Below are 22,233 nucleotides of genomic sequence, written 5' to 3'. Positions count from 1 at the left end.
AGGACACACAGCTGTACTTATCAATAGAACCTTATGACCCGATTCTATTGATTCACTAACACAATGTCTGACTTGTATCTCAGAATGGATGAATAGTAACTTTCTCAAGTTAAATAAAGAGAAAACTGAAATCTTAGTGATTGGCAATAATGGATACAATGAGGCTATTAGAAATAAACTGGATACATTAGGATTAAAAGTCAAGACGGAGGTAAAAGCTTAGGGTAATTGTTGACTGTAATCTGAATTTTAAATCGCATATTAATCAGATCTCTAGGACAGCATTTTTTCACTTAAGAAACATAGCTAAAGTTAGACCTCTTATATCACTGAAAGATGCTGAGAAATTAGTTCACGCGTTTGTTTTCAGTCGACTAGATTACTGTAACGCACTCCTCTCAGGACTACCCAAAAAAGACATAAATCGTTTGCAACTAGTGCAGAATGCAGCTGCTAGAATCCTAACTAGGAAAAGAAAATCCGAGCACATCTCTCCAGTTTTGATGTCACTACACTGGTTACCTGTGTCATTCAGGATTGACTTTAAAATTCTGCTTATGGTTTATAAAGCCTTAAATAATCTCGCCCCATCTTATATATCGGAATGTCTGACATCTTATATTCCAAATCGTAACCTTAGATCCTCAAATGAGTGTCTCCTTAGAATTCCAAGAACAAAACTTAAAAGAAGTGGTGAGGTGGCCTTCTGCTGCTATGCACCTAAAATCTGGAATAGCCTGCCAATAGGAATTCGCCAGGCTAATACAGTAGAGCACTTTAAAACACTGCTGAAAACATATTACTTTAACATGGCCTTCTTATAACTTTACTTTAACTTAATCCTGATACTCTGTATGTTCAATTCATCATAATAACTATTCATGGTGGCTCTAAAATCCGTACTGACCCCTACTCTCTCTTCTGCTTCTTTTTCTTGTTTCTTTGTGGTGCTGGCCTGCGCCACCAACAACTACTCAAACCATCATGATGCTCCAACAATGATGGATGGATTAAAAGCCAGAAGTCTACGTGACCAGCATCTTCAAGTCCTTCCGTGAGAAACCTAAACCCAAAGACGACTGTTTCATTCATGTTAGGTAGAATGCCCAGAAGGGACTGGGCAGTCTAATGGTCTGGAATCCCTACAGATTTTTTTTTTTTTTTTTTTTTTATTCACCCTGGCCATTGGACCTTAATTTTATTCTATATTAATTAATGTTGACTTATTTTATCTTCTTACTGTGTCTTTTATTTTTCTACTAGCAAAATACCCGCACTTCGCAGCGGCGAAGTACTGCCTTAAAATTTTTATTAAGAAAAAAATTAAACCTTTTTAAACTGAGGGATAATATACCAATAATTATTTGTTAAGGATCTCTTTGTATACCACATTGTGAGTTCGGCCCTCCGGTTGTAATATGACCAAGCTGTGCGCTGAGCTTACTCTTGAGCATGAGTTTCATGGTTTGTTTCAATTACGACAGTATTTGTAGGACTTGTGTTGAAGTGACATTCGGCATCTGTCAAGCATTGTAAGTATACAACTGGGTTCCATCAAAAACTTCACATTCAGCTTTTGAGAGTTTAAACATTCATAAACATCAAAGTGTCCACTACTGAAATCGTCACCTGTCAATCTAAGATGTTTAAGAGTCAAAAGGTGTAAAATATTTGGTCATTTCGGTACACTTGAAAGCGACAACCGAACAATTCAGCGGCAACCAACAACTGACATGCAGATGCATAGGTGAAGGGCTTAAGCATTTCACTCTTATAGTGCTCCTGTGTAGTATAATTATCTCCTATACCGTCATCAATCCACACTTTGAACCTGTCCCAGTCATTCAATACATAAGACACAATGTTCCTCTGGATATCAAGAGTGAGCCTGATATGGCCATGCAATATGTAACAAAGAGAATGGAAAAGGTAGGTCCCATCTCCGGGCATGGAAACCACTTGGTAAGTGACAGTTCTTTGATCGATGATGATCACCTCGATAGACATGTTAATGGGGCTACGGTTGGAATGATAAAGGAAATGGGTACCTGAACAATGTAAAGTAAGTCTAAAATACCTGCACAATAACTAATAACTGAACTAATAATAAATGAACAATAAAACAGCGGAGAAGCCGTGGATTAAATAAAAAGGCTGTAGTTATCAGCAGGTAGACATGAATTCCGTGGCGAAGCAAGGAAGGGAATGTAGAGACTGGAGTGACGGACGGCCTTATATAGGCAGGCAGCCAATAACATGGGAGGCGTTGGGATGGGGGACCCAACGCCACCTCACACGGTGACCGAGGTGCAGGCTATGGACGTATATATGTACGTAAGTAGGATTCAGTTAGCTTTGGGAACCCGTGTACCAAATATCTTGAAGATGAGCCCATAAGTAACAAAGACCGTTGAAAAGTTCAATATGGCGGTTGACAGTGGCATCATACCATCGAAATAAGTACGTACATTGGTTTCGGTTAGTGCAGAGAAGCCGCCTACCAAATTTCGTGAAGATGGGGCCATAAATAAGAAAGTTCAACATGGCGGACATTGTCAACCGTTATCGACCGTTACGTGTAGAATTTCGAAATGAAACCTGCTTAACTTTTGTGAGTAAGCTATAAGGAATAAGCCTGCCAAATTTCTACCTACACGGGAAGTTGGAGAATTAGTGATGAGTGAGTGAGTGAGTGAGGGCTTTGCCTTTTATTAGTATAGATTTTTCATTATGTAAAGCACTTTGAGCTACTTTTTGTATGAAAATGTGCTATATAAATAAATGTTGTTGTTGTTGCCTGCACATTGATTTAATGACTGCTTGCTATATATTGTAATGGATTCCCGGGCATCAGAAAGCCCAAACCCCGACACGAACACAGAATCACAGTCCTGAGTTCAAATAAAGGTTGTTTGTTAACCAAAACTACTTCCATTATGGTACAAAAAGCAGAACCCACAAGTCTTCCTCTCCTCCCTAATAACTCTCTCACCACTGCACTGCCTTCCTCTAGTCAAGTGTTACCTCTCTACCACTCAGCTCTAACTCACTTGAATAATGGAGTGCAGTCCCTTTTATTACAGACCCGGGAGAACTTCCGGTGCCAGGGCAATTGCCCAATGGAAGTACTTCCGGGTCACAGGGAAGTCCATAATAGGAAGCTTGTCTCCCTACAGCACCCTCTTGTGGCACCCAGAGACCCCAGCTGGGCTGCTGTGCCGGACTGCATATACCGGTATTCCCCGCTGGTTCCTTGCGGTGCACTGAACTCAGGGGCTACTCCCATCTAGCGTGTTGGGGGAATAAAAAACCTCCATCCACATTTTCTCTTTTTAATGGGCTGTTTATTCTGATTTTTCCTTCCAGGTCTATTCTCTTTCCTGGCTGGGATGTCTGTGCAGCCCATGTGGCATCTACATTTCTACTCCCTTAGTGGAGACCTATCAGTCACAGCATCTAGTCCTGTGAGGGGTTAATTTGAAGTGTAGAGTCGGATTGCCAACATCCACGTCTAAATCTCTGCAATAAAGAGAAAAAGATTTCATGGAAGTATTTGAAGTCCATGTTTGTCCCCCAAGCATATCCCACTGGTATGTGCATTGTCTCCATTGGTGTCCCTTCTTGCCACAGGCAAAACACCCAAGTTGATAGTTCCTGAAACACACTGGGAATTGTGTAAGCCCCATGCTTTCCCATTCATGTGTTTTTGATTGGATTTCATGTACTCTGACATATGAGACCTGGGCAGGGACATAACCCCACATGGTACAGATTGTCAGCCCTTTCTGGCTGTCTTCAATTTATCAGGCGTGTCCTCCCTATGTGATCGACCGCCCCTATTTTTGTACGGCCTTTGAATGGTTTGGGACCCTCTATCAATTAAAGATAGGCCCTTCATCGTCAGTGTAGCCTTAAAGGTATGTTTGTTTTTTTCTTTATTTATTGTAGGAGTCCGCCCTACTTAACACCCTATCACGTGATCCAGGGTCCCTTTAGACGACATCCTCATTTCTTTTTCCGGTCGGACCTCATTAGTCAAGCAGAATACCTATGAGACTTTAGGCTCCACCCCAGATAGTAACTCTAAATCTCCATCTAAATTGTTGGAACAAGTGTCTGCTGGGTCCCTTCCACATTATTAGGGTCTATTTCGCACTGTGTTCCCATTTCTATTTCTGACCTTGACCTTCATAGTCTGAGTAGCAGCTTATGAGACTTGTGGTTGAGGCGGAGTACATTTAAAGGCACATGACATAATTGTTGGAGGAAGTGTTACTTGTTTCCCTTCATTTGGATCAGAGGACAGTTCACACTGCACTCCCTTATGATTTACTATACAGCATTCACTCACCTGCATAGCCAAATCAACTTTATTAACAATTTCTACTCCATTCTGCTGAAGGAAATTATTTACGGTCTCTATTGGTGATCTTGTGAGTTTTTCCACCTCTTTTAATGCAGCTTTAATTGTCCCAAGAGCTGAAATCAGTAAGAGTACAAACTCCAACAGTTCCGTAAGTTTATGTACTTTGATCGGTCCATCAGACTTTTCCATAGGCTGTTGGTGAAGACCTTGTGCTTTTCCGTCAACAGTTGAAAGAAGGAAGTGATGGTAACTTCCGCCTGAGGTTTCGTCTGTTATAGTGGTGAGATCTCTGTGGGAGGTGGCTCCGGGCAATCATGGACAGGACTGACCTTCTTCAGCAATATCAATTTGTTGCCAGGGCTGGAACATTCATCATTCTCCGGTTGATCGCCCTTAAAAGAAAACAACGAGAGACTCACCTGGGTTTTCTCTTGCTGCTGGAGGACTGGGATCTCCTTTTGGCTAGGCGAATCTGCAGTCCTGTCACCATAATGGTTTTCCCAGCCTTCCCCATGGTTGTTCACGTGACTGTCTTCCTCGAATAAGGGTCAGAGTGTATTGAGGCCAAATAGGCTGGACTGATAGTCATTGTCGCCACCTTTCCCAGGTAGGCATAATGCAGTATGTCCTCAGACACTTTTTCAGCACTGAAGAGGCATGCATCTGACAAATAAATGCAATTTTTCTTCGGTGAGTTCAACACATTAGTGGCACGTACCTCTAGACCCAATCGTTCTTCGCATTCGGGGTAGCGGTCGCCCATTGCGTCTCTCTTCTGTTGGTAATCCCGTCTTTGAAACTGGCAGTGATCTGCAGAGCAGATCATTGCCCTGTCCTCCTCGCTTCCTACCAGGTAAGTTCACAGACGAGCAAAGTCGTCGTGGCTGGCCCTTTGGGATTTTCCCAGTCTTCTTGCCATACTTTCTCCCCATTCTTATAATGAACGGCCACAAAGTAAAAAGGAAAATGCAAAAGAAAAAAAATATGCAAGAACGAACACAGAATCACAGTCCTGAGTTCAAATAATGGTTGTTTGTTAACCAAAAATACCTCCAATATGGTACAAAAAGCACAACCCACAAGTCTTCCTTTCCTTCCTAATAACTCTCTCACCACTGCACTGCCCTCCTCCAGTCAAGTCTTATCTCTCTACCACCCAGCTCCGACTTGAATAAGGGAGTGTGGTCCCTTGTATTATATATAGTCCCAGGAGTACTTCTGGTGCCAGGGTGATTGTCTGACGTAAGTACTTCTGGGTGGCAAGGAAGTCCATAATAGGGAGCTTGTCTTCTACCTACAGCACCCTCTAGTTGTACCCAGAGACCCCAGCAGGGTTGCTCTGCCGGACAACATATCCTGGCATGTCCTGCTGGTTCCTTATAGTGCACTGAACTCAGGGGCTGCTGCCATCTAGGGTGTTGGGGAAATAAAAACCTCCATCCACATTTTCTCTTTTTAATGGGCTGTCCGTCCACCTTTTATCGTCCATATATATATATATATATATATATATGTGAACCACCAGGGTGCACCAGAAAGGCCCCAAACCCCAGGCACAACCACACAGACACAAGTAGTCTCCTTCAAATAAAACTGGTTTATTTTCACAGTTACTTTCCACAAAGCTTCCAATGATGCAATAAGCACAATTGTACTCAGTTTCTCTCTCTTTTCTCCTCTTCTAGACTTCCATATGTGTTGTCCATCACTATATACTGTATATGTTCTGCCCCACATGTTTTTAGCTGTTAGCTATCATTTATTGAACTGTGCTCCCCCTTCATCTTGTCATTTATTAACACACCAGTCAGTCAAGTCCCACACTCACAGTGGTGCTATAAAAGTCTATGAAACTCATGCATGTGGGTCCCATAATAAACATTTGAATACAATACATCCCATGTGTCTCATGTAGGCACCCCTTTATCTCTTGTTTCATTTACATCTGAAGCGTATCCTTAAGGTACATGTATATAAACCCCTGGGTCTGGTTAGTTGTGGTATGCAGTAATTTGAACCTCTGTCTACGCGCTTCTCTTTGTCTTGATCCAACCATGGAAATCACTTGCCTTGTAAGTGTCTTTTAAAGCTTTGTTTAATGCATACTGTCTGCTATGTATTGCTTTGTAAATCATTCTTTATTGTCTTTGGTTCTACACCTGTATATACCTGTATGTTTCTTTTGTATACTGTATATTTCAGTTTACAACTAAGTATGTTCAGTAAAAGCCTCCAAGAAAGCTCACCACTTGTCATTTTTATGTGGATGTGCCGAGTTGTTTAAGCTCTCTGCAGCCGTGCTGCATGGACAGCACAGAGTGAGGCAGAAAAGTATTGTAACAGTAGTGGGCATTATCGCTCCCTTGAACCCTCAGGTACCACGTCAAAGGCCTGGTAAAAGTGCAATAATTCTTTATTATAATAATTATGTGCACTAAGCACTCTCCACTCCACACTATACTCACAAATAAACACAATAATAAATCAATAACGAATCCTCCACTCCCAGACGCGTTGCCCTCCTACCACCCAGCTCAGCTCGCCGTGTGGGAGCTCCCACAATCCTTTTATAGTTCACGACCTGGAAGTGCTCCTTAACCTGCAGTGCATGTGACTTCCTAGCACTTCCGGGTCAAATCAAAACTCTTCTTTCTTCGTCAGCCCGGAAGCACTTTATTCCTTCCATCCTCGTGACCTGCAAGTACTTCTGGGCTGTAGGAAAACCAAATGTCTCTGTGCCTCCCTGCAGTGTCCCCTGGCGGCCCCGACGTTATCCAGCAGGGCTGTGTATAACAACTCCAAAGTCCATGATGCCCTGCTGGAATTCGGGGCATCTCCTCATTGAAGGGAGGGCTCCATCTGGCGGCTTGAGGGTATATATACAGTGCATCCGGAAAGTATTCACAGCGCATCACTTTTTCCACATTTTGTTATGTTACAAAATGGATTAAATTCATTTTTTTCCTCAGAAACACACAACACCCCATAATGACAACTTGACATTTATGCAAATTTGTTAAAAATAAAAAAAAAAAATGAGAAAGCACATGTACATAAGTATTCACAGTCTTTGCCATGAAGTTCAAAATTGAGCTCAGATGCATCCTGTTTCCCCTGATCATTCTTGAGATGTTTCTGCAGCTTAATTGGAGTCCACCTGTGGTAAATTCAGTTGGTTGGACATAATTTGGAAAGGCACACACCTGTCTATATAAGGTCCCACAGTTGACAGTTTATGTCAGAGCACAAACCATGTATGAAGTCAAAGGAATTGTCTGTAGACCTCCGAGACAGGATTGTCTCGAGGCACAAATCTGGGGAAGGTTACAGAAAAATTTCTGCTGCTTTGAAGGTCCCAATGAGCACAGTGGCCTCCATCATCCATAAGTGGAAGAAGTTCGAAACCACCATGACTCTCCTAATGCTGGCCGGCCATCTAAACTGAGCGATTGGGGGAGAAGGGCCTTAGTCAGGAAGGTGACCAAGAACCCGATGGTCACTCTGTCAGAGCTCCAGAGGTCCTCTGTGGAGAGAGGAGAAACTTCTAGAAGGATAACCACCTCTGCAGCAATCCACCAATCAGGCCTGTATGGTAGAGTGGCCAGACGGAAGCCACTCCTTAGTAAAAGGCACATGGCAGCCTGTCTGGAGTTTGCCAAAAGGCACCTGAAGGACTCTCAGACCATGAGAAACAAAATTCTCTGGTCTGATAAAACAAAGATTGAACTCTTTGGTGTGAATGCCAGGTGTCACGTTTGGAGGAAACCAGGCACCGCTCATTGCCAGGCCAATACCTTTCATACAGTGAAGCATGGTGGTGGCAGCATCATGCTGTGGGGATATTTTTCAGCAGCAGGAACTGGGAGACTAGTCAGGATAAAGGGAAAGATGATTGCAGCAATGTACGGAGACATCCTGGATAAAAACCTGCTCCAAGGCGCTCTTGACCTTAGACTGGAGCAACGGTTCATCTTTCAGCAGGACAACGACCCTAAGCACACAGCCAAGATATCAAAGGAGTGGCTTCAGGACAACTCTGTGAATGTCCTTGAGTGGCCCAGCCAGAGCCCAGACTTGAATCCGATTAAGGTCAAGGATAGTTGTGCCAAGCTTGTGGCATCATATTCAAAAAGACTTGAGGTTGTAATTGCTGCCAAATGTGCATCGACAAAGTATTGAGCAAAGGCTGTGATACTTATGTACATGTGATTTCTCAGTTTTTAAAAATTTAATAAATTTGCAAAAATCTCAAGAAAACTTTTTTCACGTTGTCATTATGGGGTGTTGTGTGTAGAATTCTGAGGAAAAAAATTAATTCCATTTTGGAATAAGGCTGTAACATAACAAAATGTAGAAAAAGTGATGCGCTGTGAATACTTTCTGGATGCACTGTATATATATATATATATATATATATATATATATATATATATATATATACAGGCCAAAAGTTTGGACACACCTCCTCATTCAATGTGTTTTCTTTATTTTCATGACCATTTAAACTGGTAGATTCTCACTGAAGGCATCAAAACTATGAATAAACACATGTGGAGTTATGTACTTAACAAAAAAAGGTGAAATAACTGAAAACATGTTTTATATTCTAGTTTCTTCAAAATAGCCACCATTTGCTCTGATTACTGCTTTGCACACTCTTGGCATTCTCTCGATGAGCTTCAACAGGTAGTCGCCTATTTCAGGTTAAGTACATAATTCCACATGTGTTCATTCATAGTTTTGATGCCTTCAGTGAGAATCTACTAATGTAAATGGTCATGAAAATAAAGAAAACACATTGAATGAGGAGGTGTGTCCAAACTTTTGGCCTGTACTATATATACTATATATATATATATATATATATATATATATATATATATATATATATATATATATATTATATTGTCGCACATGTGTTCAAGGGTCTAAATGAGAGTAATTCTCACTTTTCTGCAGACCATTCATGTGAAATTCTGTCTGACCTCGATGATGTCACTTCTGGTTCCTGGTCCTTGGATGATGTCATGTCCGGGTCCAAGCCTATGGAAGAGGACCCTTACACTTCTGCCCTTGATGACTTCACTTTCCTTTCTGGCCTTTAAAGCCACCATATTCAACTAAACTCATCAGTTCTATTTTGGACTCTGATCTGTGCACATCAGTGCTATCAATTTACCAATTTGCAGCCAGGGAACATTATACGGGTGGCTGCCCCAAACGTTTTTGATGTCTTTCATCTATTCCCGTGGATGGTGTACAGAGGATTGAGAGAGACAGTTAGTGCACCTTGCCACCCCCTGGTTTGACATGGAGCTAAGTCTTGTCTTTTGTCTATTCTTGTGACTCTATCAATCCATCCATCCATTATCCATCCCACTATATCCTAACTACAGGGTCACGGGGGTTTGCTGGAGCCAATCCCAGGCAACACAGGATGCAAGGCAGGAAACAAACCCCAGGCAGTGAGCCAGCCCACCGCAGGGCATACACACACCCCCACACACCAAGTACACAATAGGGACAATTTAGAATCACCAATGCACCTAACCAGCATGTCTTTGGACCGTGGGGGGAAACTGGATTACCCGGAGAAACCCACAAAGATATGGGAAGAACATGTAAACTCCACTGTAAATATATATACTGTATATATAGATATATACAGTATATATATATATATATATATATATATATATATATATATATATATATATATATATATATATATATTGTGAGCTGGGGGCTAATTGCACCCCTTCAGAATACAGATGCTCCTGGGAAAACCCCTGAAAAACGTTGACAGACTACCTTCACATTGCTCCTTACCTTACTGGCGGCTCTGTCGCGTGATAAGCCCCTCACGCAGTACTCCGCTTACTTAAAAGCATGTGCAGCACCTGTCAGATTTGGAATTGATTGTCTGCTTTTCTCTCTCTCTCTCTCTCACTGACATTCTCTGCTCCTGGCGGAACTGTCATCTCTGGCTTGTCATGGAGCACGTTTAAACTTTTGAAAAAGGGACAAATGTTTGTTTGCAGTGTTTGAATAAAATATTTACTGTATTTCCAATATGTTAACGTCTCTGGTATAAAAAAAAACAACCCAAACCAGAGTACATGAAAATAGTAATATACATGGATTGGCTCCAGCAGACCCCCGTGACCCTATTCAGATTCAACGGGTTAGAAAATGGATGGATGGATGGATGGATGTATAACATTGGATAATAATAAACCTTTCCCATATTACACTGCCAGTACATTCAGTAATTAATTACAAAAAATACAGGCTCTAAAATTATTCACTAAATATGCATGTCTTGGAACTGTTATATATGTGGCATACAGACAAACAAAACAGATAAGAAAAGGACAGTAGCAATGGAAAAATGAGAGCAGAGTAAAGTTCCTTGTCAAGCATAAATATAAGAACAGTTCCCTTTCAGGGCACTACTATGTAAACTTTGCTTGCCTTTGTTTATATTCATTATTTTCTGTCATCTTTCTGATTAACTATAAGTAACATATTTGTGATGATTAGCTCATATATTATGGGCTTTCTCATTATTTTTTTACTATTTGTGAGGAGCCATCTGCTGTTCCTTCCAGGATAGATCCTGCTCCCTTGCCTGGCCAGGAAGCCTTGGGAAAGTAAGTTTAACTTGGCAGTGGTGATATTTCCTATCTATGCCAGGTAATAAGCACACAAAGACACTGCTGCAGCAGCTACAACAAGGTTGGCATCCCAGCAACCATTTAGGAACACTAGTTGGGCTTGGGTAACTGGAACATCGGGACAGGGGGTGACTCTCTTCTATAGTCAGAACATCCCTCTGTACATTGCATGGCAACATCCTGTCTAGTACAGAAGCCCACAGGACAGCATGGGAGTTATGTTCCCAGGCGCTTGCCCTGCCGTGTTCTGTTGGGACTGACAGGTGGGAGCTGTTGGATACTGACAACACAAGGACCGTTGGGGTCCTGATTGGCCCAGAAATATTTCAAGGAGGCAATAGATTAAGCTAATAAAATACTCACAGGTCCTCAGTTAAAAGAGAAGCCTCCACTTGGCCCAGGAAGTTGGAGTCAGGAGGAGGCTGACAAGGCTTGTTGAAGAGAGTGGAAAGAGGGGGGAATGCACTGGGATGAGAAACTTTGGACTGTTCCACTGTATATTATGAAGAGAAGCCAGTTGAGAGGTATTTCCTTGTTAATAAACTATTGTTTGCACCTGGCACTTACACATGAGTTTGGGGAGTTGCAGCACCCCTAATGGCCACATATTATTAGAAATAAAATATAAATTGTATGTCGATTTATATTGCCCACTTCTTTTTGAGCTAGGTTTCCAGGGACTATTCTATCCCCAGAGTTTACAGGGTAGAAATGCACTGTGAATGGACCAGTTAAGAGAAGAACAAAATTAACTTTCTAAAAAGAACTAGAAATGACAATACCTTAATATTATAGTTTTCAATTAAACCACTGGGTATTTAAGAACTATTGTTTGAATTTGAAAGTTGCTATTGCAGCAGTTCAAAGCAATTATGATTTGTAAGGAGGATGAATTTATTAAGGATGACCTTTAAATGATTATGAGTTCTTAACATAATGAGAATTTAATATCTCAAATTAGACAGAGAGCACTCTATGACCCTTCTCTGCATGCTTTTCCCTCTGTTTGAATGCTCAGTTTCATTAAGCAATAAAATGAGCAAGGTGAATTCTATGATAAGTAATCTTAATGAGACCAACGTTACCTTTCTCCTTTGAAAATGTAGACACAGGCATCTACAAGGCAAAGTGCAGACATGAGCTGATGGCAGATGAAATAAACATGAAATGTCTGTTCAGGGTGGCCCTCAGTTTAAAAAAAATGCTAAGGCAAAATTTTCTGGAAATATTTGATAATACCAATGGTAACCTCTTTTTAAATATACCCCTGAATAGAAACTTAGAAAAGAAACTTTATTTATAAATGCATTATCCAGAAGAACACTTATATGCTATATGAATAACTGGAGTTAATATGGTTAACAAAAATGATATAATAGATAAGAAAATAATCAGGAAAAACAAAATTTAGATCCAACTGTTGTCTATCATATAGACACACCTTGATCTTTCTAATCCCCTATTAAGAAATAAAATTATTCATGGTAGCAATATAGTATTAGTGTTTGTTTTTCTAAAGTATTTACAATTAAAAATTGAATGCATTTTTGTGAAAATCATTAGATTACAAGTTAATTTAATCATTTTATTCATATTATTAATGCCAGCATTTAGTTTAACTTTGTGCTTAACTGCAGAATTGTCAATAATTGTGTGAATGTTGTAAAAAATAACTATCTTGCCAAGCCTGCAATTTTCTGTCTAATTCCAGCCTTATCTTGCTCCTTAGCTCTATTAAAATGCTAACATTATCAATATGTTACATCATAAGATGACAAACAAAATTCTGTTCTTTGAAGTATTATTTTCAACCGACCCAGAATAATGGCTTTTCTAACTTTAGTGAAAGTATTTGGAACATTTTTTTTGTTCAAATTCCCTAACATTTATATCAGTTTTTTTCAGTTCCAGTCATTTTAGATGATAGAATTGATGTTTTCAATACATTCTTGTTTCAAATTGAATATATTTAAACATGAAATGTAGAGGATGACTGCTTGTGATACAATTTAGTGTTTAACTTGCTAGAGGGTCTCAAATGCAGTGCAGGCCATAATAGCGTGTCTATCAAGCTATTTAATAGCTTGCTTGCCTGTGATGTAGGTCATGCTTGAGATATGGCTGTTTCCTCCAGGAAGAAAAGTACAAGTGTTCCTGTAAATGACAACTGTGTCTCAGATCACCATGGCTCTCCTTTGATGGCAATCAGTCTTTTCATGCAAAAGCTTTCTGTTTGTTTTTGCATTATCAAATAAAATGTTTCATTAACATTTACATAATAATCATAAACTCAGCTGCAGTCTGTTGATGAGCTAATAAACAAGTGTAATGCACTGGACACAGTTGTTCCATTTGAAATAGAATCAAGCTTCTAGGTTATCCCATGCATCATTTAATAGCTTGCTTGCCTGTGATGTAGGTCATGCTTGAGATATGGCTGTTTCCTCCAGGATGAAAAGTACAAGTATTCCTGTAAATGACAACTGTGTCTCAGATCACCATGGCTCTCCTTTGATGGCAATCAGTCTTTTCATGCAAAAGCCTTCTGTTTGTTTTTGCATTATCAATAAAATGTTTCATTAACATTTACATAATAATCATAAACTCAGCTGCAGTCTGTTGATGAGCTAATAAACAAGTGTAATGCACTGGACACAGTTGCTCCATTTGAAATGAATTAAATGCAACCTTCTAGGTTATCCCATGCATCAATCAATAAATCGTCACATTTACTCTGTCCAGTGTATATTCCTTTGTATAATAAGCACACCCATTTTTAAAGATTGTGTTTTTGCTTATTGTGTTTTATTTCTATGGATATTACAGACACTATATTCTAAACAAACACAACTTTATACAAAACTGGAATCGCTCAAACTAAAATATAACATACAGCAGCATAAAGTTAGTAAAAAATTATGGTAATTTTCCACAGAAAACCTCCAAAATAATATAAGGAAAAAAGAGACAAAAGAAGAGGTTGTGTACAGTTTATGTCAATGGGTTAAGGGAGGGGCTGCTAGGGGGCAATGTTTCCTGCATAAAAGGGGCTGCCTCATATCATTCAGGGAGTTTGAGTCAGTAGGAATTGGACAATTTTTGCTTGTAGGGAAGATGGAAATTGTGAAGGAAAGGAAAATGAAATAAAAAGAATCAGATTGTGTTTGAATTATGGAAGTTTTTCTTAATTTTAAAAAGGTCACTTTAAACTGAAGACTGTTCATGGGCAGTTATGTCTGATATTTGAGGATCTGCAACATCCCTAGTGGCCACAAAATATGCAGTATATTAAGACATTGTAGCATACTGTAGAATGGTCACAGTGTGACTGGTGCTATATCAGCAGTATTTTGGTTATGTTCTCTTATGTGGTCAGTTGACATTAGCTTAGCCTATCTTGTATTACCTTACCTCCAAGAACTTTAAGAACCTTAAACACTGCAAGAACATCAAAAAGAAAAAATAAATATATATATATATATATGTATGTGTATGTACTTTTATGTACTTACATGTAATTTACTTCAATATGAAGTTACCAAGTACTGAAATATATCATTGCTGCAATGAGCAAAAAGCTGAAGGCTCCTGATAGCACGACATTGGTCTATCATTGATGAAACGCTTTCACTCTAGGCCACTGTGAAGTTCTCAATCAAACTAACTCACATCCCACTCCGCCAAAAAAGGTGTGTTGATTAACCCCTTATGCACTAAGGTGTTTTTGGCATTATTGCATCTAAATTACATACCCTAAATGGTAATTATTCCTCTTATGTAATAAAGAAGCTACACATGGCTAAAGTGTAGTTTTCACAAATATCAACTGAATAAATTGTAAAAAAAAATTGGGACTTTAGCATTTTTTTCTCCAAAAAAATGGATTTTACAGAATATAACAAAGACATTTTATGATGCACAACCCTGGAATCAATTTTCCTTTGTGTTCCTCACAAAACAGGTACTGCAGTTATAGTTATATATATTTTTTTTTTTGAAAGAAATATATGTATATACATAAACTGGCCACAGTACCTGTTGAAGAAAAAACTATTTGCTATATCTTGTCCTACATGTACCTTCAGCGCCTTTCCTCTCTCTCTGAGGAGCATTTCTATAAAGCCTGTTTTCAGAGTTTGTCTGTTGGGTTTTTTATGTATGCGAAGCACCAAGTGCCGCAATGAAGGGATCAATGTGAAGGTAGTCTTTTCAGCATTTTTTAGAGGAGCGTCTGTATCTTCTAAGCAAACAGCCACTGTGCAAACAGCCCCTCTGCTCAAATCCCCTCTGTCAGGTTCAGAGAATGCCAAAGAGAGTGAGAGAGACAGAGAAAAGCAAACAATCAAAAATCAATACGGGCTGTTAGAGCTTTTAAGTGTGCGAAGCACCGCGTGGGAAGCATATCATATATCATTGAGGAGTTTTATTTAATATGTAATATGTGCTCTGATTGGGTAGCTTCTCAGCCATCGACCAATAGCATCCCTTGTATGAAATCAACTGGGCAAACAAACTGAGGAAGCATGTACCATAAATTAAAAGACCCACTGTCCGCAGAAATCCGTGAAGCAGCAAAAAATCTGTGATATATATTTAGATATGCTTACATTTAAAATCCACGATGGAGTGAAGCCGCAAAAGTTGAAGCGCGATATAGCGAGGGATCACTGTATATATTACTCTGATCCAACAAATAAACCATTTGTAACAGTGTATGTGTATTAATGTACTCATACAAACATTTTCTTTCAAATTTTTCATGCCAGTAATTGAAAATTTCTGCTTACCACTAGACACAGGAAACATTACATTTTGTACATTTGACTGGGGTGTTTGTGCTGCAGTTAACACATCTTCTCCCTTCTGTTGCAGTTGCTCTGCAGAAGTTTTGTGTTTGTTTATTTGTTATATATTGTTGTTACTTTTTCCTTGCATTTCATGTCAGAAATAAACTACGTGCATTCATACATTTTCGTTTGAGCTTCTTCCAATGCTGGGTTTTGCTGCTGGGGACAATGCCCATTTCCTGGCAGCTCTGGGTGCAGGGCAGGGAACAGCCTTGAACAGGATCCTCAAACTACTTACACACACGACATACACCTAAACCAGTGTTTTGCAGCCAAGTTTGAGTCATTGGTGGCATTCACTGGGTTACGAGCACATGAGACTTGTCTGCAAACCAACAAAAAACTAAAAGGATTGACAAAACTGTTGGAGATTTTTAATCATGTTTCTGATCACACTTCCTTTAAACTCCCTCACCTCCTCCCCAAGGCTGTTTTCATTTCCTGTTTGTAATTGCACTCATTTCTACATTTGGAAGGTTTGAAGTGAGCACAATTAGAAATGGGATAAAAAATATTGCACAGTGTTGTCAATCCTTTTAGTGGAGGGAGAGTGAGGGAGGATTATACTATGAACAAGTCAACAGCTGAAACAGCCTTTTTATCTCATGCACTTGTGACCCAGCAACACAAGTGGCATAATACAGTGATATTTTCAATTGAAGGGGAGCTCCTCACTTAAAAGTTCAAGAGGCATATTACTCACTGGTATTCTAAGAAACATTGCCTATGCTCTATGTTTAAATAGTTCTGCCCAAAAAAGTAACAAAGGGAGAACATGCAGCAGACAGTGTCTGAATATGACGCTTGAACTCATGACGTTTGAACTGTCAAATTGTACTATTAGCAGTACTTACAAATCAAGTGTAGCAACGAGACCTTTAGCAAATGTGTCATTCTCAACAGACTCAAGGTCTTCATATTCTATATTATTAGCATAATGTAGCCTTTCTAGGACTTCCTCTACTGTAAGTTTTTTTAAGACATTTTTCTAATAGAAACATTGAGTCTTATTGCATGTCATTCCAAACAACCCCCTACATACTCACAGAAGCTTTGTCTGTAATGGTGAGTAAAAATGAGCTGTCACACTCCCAAATTTTTGCCTTTTGTGGGTTTATTGCAATAAACACAGACAACTTTAAAATATGGCTGCATAAAAGAGGGGAGAGCTCAATAATGAGGACAGAGATTATAATTAAACACACAAAACGTCAAAAAAGTAAAATACTGTACTGTTCCTACTATATTCAGGTTTTTAAATCTTTATCTGCCTGGCTGGTTGGCATGTCTTTTTGTCAGCCTTTCCAGTACCACTTGTGGCAGGCGGCCCCAGAAAACAAGAGGGCAACCCCCCTGGCTCACAGCGGGAGCATGGGGTTGGAGTTTAGTAACTCAACCTTGCTGGGGCCTGTGGCCACCCCCTGGGAGTGCCTGGAGAGTTCCTGAGCCCTGGGTTGCAGCACTTCCACCACTCCATTTGAGGAGCCAGAGCTTGCTGGGAGAGGAGGTAGCAGAGAAGGAAAGGAACACTGTCCTACTTGTGTACTTTAGTGGGGAGCAAAGAGAAAGGCCTTCCTCATGGGAATAAACTTGTGTGGTGAACTTGAACTTGTGTCTGCCTGTCTGTGTTGGGTAGGGTGGCAGGTACACAGTCTTGGTGGTCCACACACCAAAGCATCTCTTCTCAGATTCATGGGACAGATCTCCAAGTCATCTTTCCTTCTGCCAGTGCTCTGAAATTGGCAAAAGTTCCTCCTGAAAAATGGTCATGGTCTTTCTTTCTTAGTCACAACAGCAAACACTTTTAGCCTATGCTATTGGCTTTCTAAGCATCCTGGAGACACCTGCAATCATTCTTCTAGGGCACCTTCCCCTCTTGCTGGTGTCCTTTAGAATAGAACTTCCAAGACTCCCTTTATAATTATATTGTATATTGATACCCTACTTAACATGTCGTATCAATTTGCATATCCATTGAGAGTGCAGATTTGCAGACTTGCATGTCCATTACTCTGCCCTGTGACAACCAAGTTAGAGCTTTTCTTTCTTTCGATTTTTCTTGCTTTATAGTAATTCCAGTGTATTATCAGACCAAAGTGCTTCTGTAAAAGGCCAAATAAAGGTCTTCTATCTATCTATCTATCTATCTATCTATCAATCAATAACTAGTACAAGCTGTAAACTTGGCCACACTTCATAATGTGCATAGTGTATTCAAAGCCTCGGTCTTATCTCACTCAAACAGTGAACATGTTATGGAAAGCAGATAAATACTCTTGGTCTTTCAGATGGCTTTTGGTAGGAACACAATCACCACATTAAGCAGCGAAATGCCAAAGAATCAAAGCAACCAAAAAAAGATATCTTTATACTTGCATTAAAAACAAATTACTGGCTCTTCATTCATACATGGATATACTGTTACTCTGCTGTTTGTACTAAATGAATGAACTTCTGTAACTATGAATTTTAGACCTTAAATTTTTAAATTATTATTACTGACCACCACTAACTAGTGATAAGAGGCTCTGTTTGATTTTATAAATAGTGCATCTGCAACTTTTGAAAGTAATACACAAAGAAAGGCACATTCCAGTAAAGTAGAAATTAACGTTCAAAGGAATGGATTTTTAAATTTTTTTTATTAATCAATATGTTTTTTTCTGTACATCTCCCTTAAAAATCCATTAAAAGTCAGGTTTCCGAGAAAGCCACACATTTTCCAATAACTAACATCTATCTGTAAACAAATTATATTACATAAGTAGATAAACTGGAATTAAAATGAAATCAGTCTTTCAGGCAAGACAACATTATTGTGAACAATTGCCTTAAAACTTTAAAAAAAATAAATGTGTGAATGAAAACACATTGACACCAACAGTCAGATTTGTAATAAATTGAATGATAAGATACAGTTTTCCCAATTATTTACATACTGTAATCTTCTAGTTAAAAATACTTTTTTAAAATACATTACATTCAGATGTATAAAATACAGCTCTTATTTGCAAGCTCAGATAGATGTTGCATACATTAATAAATATGACACTTAAAATACAAAATCACACTTAAATACCAAAAATACACACAACATATAAATATATGTGGTATCTATCCTCATTCTTACTTTAATTGCTGCAGTAGAGTTTGTTCTATAGAGATAATTATTTTTCTGCTTTGGAGTTTATAACAATTACTTTGAATGCTTTGAAGTCACTTCAGGTTTTTTTTTTGGCTGGCTCCTCTTGAGTCCGCATTATAAGACAAATCCCACAAATAACATATTGTTTCACTCTTCCTGATGGCTAGTTTTGCAAAACATCAAGCTTTTAGGGGCTGTCCCCTATTGTTGGTCCTCTAGAACTGAAAAAACCCTAATTTTTAAGTCATTTTTGAAGCATATTTTCTGTAGGAAATTACACCCTTACGATAAATTGTAAACCAATAGATTTCTTCATCAGAAATGATCAGGATTTCAAGTTGTATATGCCACATCAACCAAACCCTGTCATTTATTCATTCATTTTCTACTACTTATCCTAGATTGGGTTGTTAGGTCAACAGTCATAGAAATTAGGCCCATGTGTCCCTTTCCCCAGCCACACTTACCAACCCATACTGTGGAATTACAAGGCATTCCCAGACCATCTATGAGATATACTCTAAACAGCAAGCCCTCCTTCCTGCTGGTCATGCCCATAAAACATCCACAGGGAGACATCCAGGAAGCATTCATATCAGATGCCTGAACAACCTCTTTTGGCTCCTCTTGATGCAGACAGTCAGCAGTTCTACGCTGAGACACTCCATTATATCTGTGCTACTCACCCTCTATTTAAGAGAGAGCCCCGCTACCCAGCATAGAATGCTCGTTTAGGCCTCTTGTACCTGTGATCTCATTCTTTCAGTCACTACACAAAGCTCATGACCACAGGAGAGGATATGGAGATAGATCAACTGGCAAATCAAGAACTTCGCCTTGTGGCTCAGCTCTTTCTTCACTACTGTGGGTTGGTATAGTGACCACATAACTACATTTGTCTCCCCTTTTCATCTGTTGATTTCACTATCGTTTTCATTTCACTCAAAAACAAGATACTTAAACTCCTCCACTTGAGACAGTAAATCACCTCCCACTTGGAGAGGACAGTCCACCTTTTTCCTCCTGAGGACCATGGCCTCAGATTTGGAGGTGCTGATCCTCATTACTGCTTCTTCACACATAGTTGTAAATGGTCCCAATGTTTGCTGGAGTTCATAGCATGATGAAGACAACAGGACAAAGTCATCTGCAAAAAGGCAGTGATGCAGTTATAAGACCACTGAACTAGACCTCTTTCCCCTCCCCAACTACGCCCCGATATCCTGTCCAAGAAAATCACAAACAAGATAAAAGAAAAAAAAAACACATCCCTGGTGAAGTCCCATGACCACTGGGAATGGTACTGATGTTTTTCCCAGTATGCAGCACAGCTCTCATTGTTATTATATAGTGACTGAACAGCGCTTACTAAGGGCCACAATCCCCTGTTCTGTCCCAGAACCCTCCACAGAATCCTTTGAAGAATACAACCATACACCTTCTCTAAGTCCAGAAAAAACATGTATACTGATTGGTGGTACTCCCATGCCCCCTCCAAGGTTCTCATGAGGGTAAAGGGTTGGTCCACTTTTCCATGCCCTGGACAGAATACAGTACACCTTGTTCCTCCTGAATTTGAGATTCCACAACTGGGTGGAGATTTTTTCCAGTATCCTAGAATAAGCCTTTCCTGGGAGGCTGAGAAGTGTAACCCTCTGGTAGTTGGATCACACCCTTCAGTGACCCTTTATAAAAAAAGGGGACCACTACCACAGTCTGCCACTCCAGGGGCATGGCTCCTTATGACCACACAACATTAAAGGGCATGTCAGTCATGTCAGCCCAACAATGTCCAGAGAACTTCAGCATTTCTGGGCAGATCTCATCTACCGCAGGAGCTTTGCCATTGCAGAGTTGTTTAACAATAGAAATGGGCAATGATTCCTCTTCCACAGAGGGCGTGTCCATCAGGTTCAGGAACTTAACAAAGTGTTCCTTCCACCACCAGACTACATTCTTAGTCTAAGTCAGCACTTTCCCATTGTTGCTGAGAAAAGCCTTTAATATTTAATATTATAATTTAAAATGTAATACAGTATTTTGTTTTTAATGTACAATTTCTTCTACCTTATGAATTACATAATTACATTTCTTACAAATGCCACCAAATCAGGCCAGCCTACACAAATTGAAACTTTTATCCATTTTTATTTGTAATAGTCTCTCTGTAGAAAACCAAAAATATTATAGACTTAACTACATTCTGTCTGTATAATACTGCACATTTAGTGAATTTGCTGAGCTATAACTTGCATACCAGTAGATGGTAGTGCCCGTGAAGGACCTGTCTATGCTCAAAATGGTTGACGGGAAGGCTATTTTGACTACATCCAATCCTTCATGTACAGTAGAATTATTAGAGTCAGAGGATATGGGTATGGCAGAGCTGTTACAGTCGAGTGATTTGGTTGCTAAGGTAATTCAAGGTTGTGTAGATTCACCTGATACATTGCCAAGCTCTCACCCTAGTGTAAATATTGCAGTGAGCAAAGCTAATTTAGTTACTCACAGTATGGTTGCTAGTCACCATACAACCAGAACTAGTTAAGCTAATCTCAGCCCAAATTTTTATTCAGTTCCTCCAGAAACAGCTAAAACTGTTACAACCACTGCTGGCATAGATTTACAGAGAATGCTTGTTAGTTATGAGGAGCTAAGTAAGAAGTTGTTGCAATGCATGACTCCTGTCACTTTACAGCCAGAACTTCTGTCAGCTTTACACTCTCTACCTCCAAACAGTGACACATCACAATTGTTCACTTGAACAAACCCACATGTGGCGCAAGACAGATTGGTCTCCTTAAGAGATCTTTCATATCTCCATTGTCCAGGTTTTAAGATTCAAGAGGGTCAGAACAGTGATCAAAGCCAGAGACCTTGTTTGCTGAATATTTTCCATTTTCCTAGAAATGTACCATGTGGCAGAATTAGACAAACATTTAAAAAGCTTCATTCACATGAAGCTCACCACTGCTTACTACTCTAAATAAAACACAAGTTTGTGGTGCAGTGGTGAGCACGGTTGTATCACAATTCTGGAGTCCTAGGTTCAAAGTCTGGCCAAGCACTTACTCTTTCTAGGTCTAGGTGAGTTTTTCTTCAGATACTCTGGTTTTCTTCCCACTTCTGAAAAATGTGTATGTTAGTTTAATTAACAACTTTAAACTGCCATTTTAATAGTGTGTGTATGTGCCCTGG

This window comes from Polypterus senegalus, chromosome 1, assembly GCF_016835505.1.
Source record: "Polypterus senegalus isolate Bchr_013 chromosome 1, ASM1683550v1, whole genome shotgun sequence".
Classification (NCBI taxonomy): domain Eukaryota; kingdom Metazoa; phylum Chordata; class Cladistia; order Polypteriformes; family Polypteridae; genus Polypterus; species Polypterus senegalus.
Note: the sequence above shows the minus strand (reverse complement) of the source record.